The following is a 5,934-nucleotide window of genomic DNA, read 5'->3' as shown; positions in this document are numbered from 1 at the left end:
GAATTATTGTGCAGTTGGGAGGAAATGAGAAAGATAACAGCAGTTTGATATTGTGCATTGTACATTTGACTACCTAGGATGATCCTGCTAGGGATACACCTCGGGAGTTGAAACATACCTTCCACATATTTGATAATTTCAAAATTCGATAACGATTGTTCGACCTCATTGAACATGTATGTCTAAGTTTAGTAGTAACAAAAATATACTGAATTAAACCATGCAAGTCACACACCATATATAATAGTGATATTTCTAAGTGTATCAAGAAAATTACATTGTTAACCAGAGTAACCACACGGGAAAATATATAAAATCACCAAGATGCACACTATTACAATAATTTTGTTGTGGTGAAATTAAAAACAAAGAATTATTGTGCAGTTGGGAGGAAATGAGAAAGATAACAGCTGTTTGATATTGTGCATTGTACATTTGACTACCTAGGAAGATATCCCTTTGAACTGCCTTAAAAATATCAAGCTTAATTAGTGTGCCTAACTTTTAGGTTAGTGTGTGGTTACAAATATTCCAACTACCTAACTCAACCTGAGTATGATACTCTTTGACTTTTCCACTATAGACTAATTAATAGTACAATAATCTTTGCATGAAGGAAAAGTATATAACTCCTTAATACAAAAAGATTAGACAAACCCTATTAATTTACTATGTTAGCACTTACAAAACCTATCCTCTATTGCTTGCTGCTCGCAGCACCGAATATGGACATGCCTGCCGCTCCACTCGTAATATTAGCTGATAGGAGCTTCTATTAGGTAGTCGAGGTAATGCAAGAGAAAAAAATTAAAACACAATGGAACGCATATAATGGCTATTACTTGGATAGCATCACATGCCAGTACGTCTCTACCAAGTAGATTGGATTTCTACATCCTGCCGCCGGATCGGTTAAGGGGTGATGATGATTCCATATATTTTTCTTAATTTCTCTATTCAAAGTAATTATAAGCTCAAGCAGAGATTTACTCGTTGACACAAAACTGACTAAAAAATCAGTCCTAGTTTTTGTTCATTTATTGACTGAAGTGTGGCATTTATGAATATTTCAGACTTGAATCAAACAGGGAGAAAAATAACTTATTTGTTCATGGATATAAATCGAACAGGAAGCCAACAAAGAATTAAACACAGACTGGCAAACGTTGGACTAATATAAAGTATAGGTAACTCATAATATAAAATACAAGCAACGCCCAACTTACACAGATTGGACAACCAGATTAAACACAAAAAAGTGTAGACAACTTTAGTACACGCCCATGTTACAAAGACGGATTTTGATTTGTAAAAAAGGGGCAAATCTCTAAGCAATATTGAACAAGATTGGGCTAATATGAGTACAGGTTAATAGATGCAAAGCATTTGGTTAATGGAACTTTACTACTGGTCCCTTTAATTTCTTTTTTTACTTAATTAGCTTGATCAGCTGATAGAACGCCTTTTTGTTTTTCATGATTGCAGAGGCTTAATACTTGAGCTATCTAGAAAAACACTAAAACTACTTGTGAACCCACTGAATCTCAATCAAGATACAGGTTAATGGAATCTGACTACTCATCCCTTTTGTTTTTGTTACTTGATTAGCTTGAGCAGCTGACATGACACCTTCTTTTTGTTTTTCATGAATTGCAGAAGCTTAATTACTTGAGCTATATAAAGAAAACAATAAAACTACTTGAGAATCGAGTGCATATCTATGAAGATAAATCATACTGTAGGTGTTCACATCTATGATCGTTTCACTATTCATACTTTTTATTTCTGCAACTCCACTTGAAAAGGGCATGGAGTCAGGAAAAGGCTACAATATTCCGATGGATATTCAATCCCATGGTCAGACAGTGGATACATTAGGGTGAAAGTGCCACAAAATAATTAGTTGCTAATTAATATGGCATGAACCTCAATTGACACACTTTATTGTTCAAGTTTAATGACTAACCACATCATGCTATTAAACTTGCAAAATGGTCTTACATTATGGGATGGAGGGAGTACATGTGTAAATTTTATGAAAGCTAGAAACTCAAAGTCTTTTACACCCTATTGGTCTACATCCGATGAATTACGAGGAACTCTTTCCTTAGCTACAATTCTACAACTACCATTAGTGATGCCAGCCAACATAGAAGATTCTCAAATATTATTTTGAATCACTGAACCTATCTAACTAAATATGAATCTTTAAGACTTGAGTCAAACACGGAGAAAGCAGAAAGTTGCTCATGAACTTGTGAATCAAATAGAGAGCAAACAGGGAAATCAAATAGGGACTCACAAACAATGGAGTAATAATAAAGAGAAAAGAGTACATGGAACATTAGTACACGCCCAGGTTACACTGGTTGTTTTTTTATTCAAGCAATATCCAACAATGGGTAAGCATGTGAGGACCAGCACGCCTGCTAAAACCGGCAATACAACTTTCATCATGTTCCTCTCTTTCTTCCTACCTTGAGAGATTCATATTGATGTTATCACACAATGTTTGTGATATTACCTGCAGTAGCCATGCCGGTGACACGGAGGTGCGACGTGGCACTGCCAGCAACACCGCCTCCCAACTTCTCGACATCTCTCATCTCCCAGCGAGACCAAGCACTTGGTGGCATCCTCCTTGGAGCTGTTGCTCAGGTTGGGTTGCCGATCTGGAAGCTCTAGCCTTTGCCGCCGCCGTTCTGCAAGCTCCAGCCGCCCCCGCCGTTCTACATCGAGCAGCCCAAGTTTGATTAGGAGAAAACAAAATGAACCTAAAGTAGACATTCCATCTCCTCGAAATCCACAGGATCCAGTAGTTACTGATAAGTATGTTCCCCAACACCACTACACCAGAAGGAACTAACTCGAAGTAGACCAAGAAAAACTGAACCAAGCAGAGCCATGCTGCCACAAAAATTAAACCCACTTCTGGAGGCCTAGCACCAATGAGCATCATCATCATATTTTTTTTGTTTGGTTGTGGGGCAGAATTATCATTGACATGTGTTGTACCTGCCAAAGAAACTGGAAACAACTCATCAATCTGCAAACTACTGTTTGTCCGAGTGCTAGAGAAGTGATCTACATTTCAAGAAACAATGCAGAAGTGTAGACAGTTAGGACTTCTCATACATTTTTCGTTAAAAAAATAGTATGTTGGGACATAGCAAGTTGAAATCATCCGACATACAAAATGCAGTTAGGATCAAAGGTATACTACTTTTTTATGAGGTTCATATAAAATCATCTATCTAGAATCCCGCTTCAAAGAATTATGTAGAGCCAAAGGAGGTTTGAGCGAAGAACCTCATATGTGCTAATTAATTTTGACAAACCTATATCCATACTAATAACCTTTTTGGACAGTACCAAAAAAGAATTAGGAAATTGCCCCGTTGAATGATGGAAAACAATAACGGAAGATAATAGGTTGTTTATATGCACCTGATGTCTCCACCAAAACTAAATGTCGTCCATCCTCATCGGCTTCAGGTTCTATTGTAGTACCGATTCCTTTGCACCTCAAACAAACAGTAACCACGATCAATACAAGGACCTCATAGTGCTACCTAATAGTGCTTCAACATGCATCTAGCGATTGATTTGTGATCCAGGCGGTGGTGTTTTGAGTCTTACAATGCCATTGATGGGCCTAGCGAACAATCTGCATGTGAGTCTTCATGATTTGTTTTTAATCTTTGGTGCATTGTAGTTTCTTCTAAATATCTAATCTCCTTCAGAACAATAAATAACACAACAATGAAGAGCTAAATAATTCACAACAGTATCAGGTAGAGTTTTCCAGTTCAATGCACATTGCAAAATGGTTTAGCTCAACTTAGAGACCAGCAATTAAGGGGTCAATAATCTCATCTCTACCACGTAAATGATGGGTTTTATCTCCATGAAAACATCGAAAGACTTTAAGTATGTTAATTTTTCAAAACACTTAGTTAGTATGTTTATTTTTCAAAACCAGCCATGAATAACTTTAATTTTCAGGGGAAGGTTCACTTTCAAAAGAAATTTACCTAGAAATCAATATTTCTCAAGTTCATTCTCTTGTAGAGATAGCTAACAGAAAAAAATCCCATCAGAAGTATAATTGAGTCTTTATCAATGCATAAATTGACACCTTCACAAGTACCTTGGAGGTTGTACCACAATTTTAAAATAATGTACCAAAGTTTCCATGTACTTTGCACCGACTAACAGCCATTTGTAAGAATTTCAGCAACATAGACACCTTTGCTATAGCGAATGTGGTGCAGCCTGGGGATAAGATTGTGTAAAAGGTTCACAATCCACCAATCTTCCTATCACCTACCTGTTTCTAGTTCTATGATTGGTTAACTCAGTTACCAACGAAGTTTTTTCAGGCTTGCTACTTTACACAATACCACTTGATTTCATCAGGGAGTATCTTTGTACCTACTCTAGCATGAAGAAGCTAGGAAAATTAGCAAAAAAGGCCACTTTGTGAAAATTGTTAGTTTCATTGGAATCTAATTCATTTCCACCATTATTGGACTCTGCACTGCATCGACACAACTGAAGGGGTTGACAGGTTCAGACACAGTGCCCATCAGGTAGTAGCAGGTTGTACTTCATTTAAAAAAAGGGGATGGCACACGAATTGTTACCTCAAGAAAGAAAGAGATAGGAATACCATCTTAGATTGGTCGGAGCCGCGCCACTCCATGGGTATGGCAGCAGCGATGCAACCAGCGGACGCCTGAGAGTCCTCCTTGGCACCATCGCCATATCGGTTTCTGCTTTCGTCCCCGCGAGCCAATGGCCACATCCTCAAACTAAGCATTTTATCAAGAATCAACAAAAAAAGACAACAATTCAGAACAAGCGAACGGTAATTTGATTTCAACACAAAATATTCATGAAAAAATAAAATGGGTGGACAGTGACTTGATTTCTAAACATAAAACTGATTATGTTTATGCCAACACATTAAGCACATAATGTATGCCTGTTTGGAGCCTGAAACATCTAGCAACTAAAACTACTCCCCAAAGGCAATCTTCAAGTTCAATCAGTTTAGATGCACATGTTTAGCTTACTCAATTCAGTTTAGAGACTACCCACACCCAATTCTGGAAAAAATAACGCGAGGCCGAATTGTACAGAGCCATACACTTGTGAATCATTGACCATCTGCTGCGTCAAGCATCAACCATGGCACACAACCAGACTCTCCACCCGCGCTCAAGCATGGCCACTGGCGCCGGGGAAGGATGGGTAAGGAGAGGAGGCCCTCATCCTTGACTAGAAAGCTGAAGTGGAGAAGGAGGAGCGCACTGTAATTAGATCCAAATCACACACGGGTATCACGCGCGAGCACGACGCTGCCCACGACCCGCAACCCTGAAGCAACATGTAGACATCCCGCATCGTCCCGCTACAGCCGTCGCCGCTGGCTCAAGGACAACACCTCCTGCACGTCACCCGTCAGGCCACTGCCCCGGCTCGGCGCCACCCGCAATGGCTCGACGCCGTGCTGCCACGCCTGAGCCACATCGAGGTGGCCTCCCACCTCCCAAGCGAGCACGTCGGTCGCTGCCCTAGCCAAGCCCTCGCCGGAGCGCCATCGTCCGACATCCTCCTGCGCCCCATCGACCCCGCCTCCTTGCGAACATATAGCTGAAGCATCGGCCTCGCCTCACCGGTGACAAGCCACTCTCAACGCGGTGGCGTGTGCCCTTAGGTGGACGACGGGAATGGATAAGACGATGCTCCGAGTGTGGGGGCGGCGGCGCCGATTTTTCTCATCCAGCCCTCGCATCGGAGCGAGGTGCCCCACTGCATGCCGTAGCATGTGTTCTGCTCGATGACAGGCTTGCCGCTCCAGTCGCCGCGGAGGCGGGGGTTGAAGTGGAGGATCCTGGGCGGGTCCTCGCCGTCGACCGTCTTAAGCCC

General features: G+C 40.9%; 1 long non-coding RNA gene across 1 annotated transcript; it reads right to left on the bottom strand.

The window, feature by feature from the left end:
- Positions 1 to 2,360: 2,360 nt before the first annotated feature.
- Positions 2,361 to 5,164, bottom strand: LOC123448170. The gene is made up of 4 exons (XR_006631622.1): positions 4,647 to 5,164; positions 3,448 to 3,516; positions 2,868 to 3,015; positions 2,361 to 2,729 (listed from the first exon to the last, which is right to left on the bottom strand). It is a non-coding gene; the product is annotated as an uncharacterized LOC123448170 (long non-coding RNA).
- Positions 5,165 to 5,934: the final 770 nt, after the last annotated feature.

Source organism: Hordeum vulgare, chromosome 1H, assembly GCF_904849725.1.
Source record: "Hordeum vulgare subsp. vulgare chromosome 1H, MorexV3_pseudomolecules_assembly, whole genome shotgun sequence".
Classification (NCBI taxonomy): domain Eukaryota; kingdom Viridiplantae; phylum Streptophyta; class Magnoliopsida; order Poales; family Poaceae; genus Hordeum; species Hordeum vulgare.
Note: the sequence above shows the minus strand (reverse complement) of the source record. Positions and strands in the feature narration are given on the sequence as shown.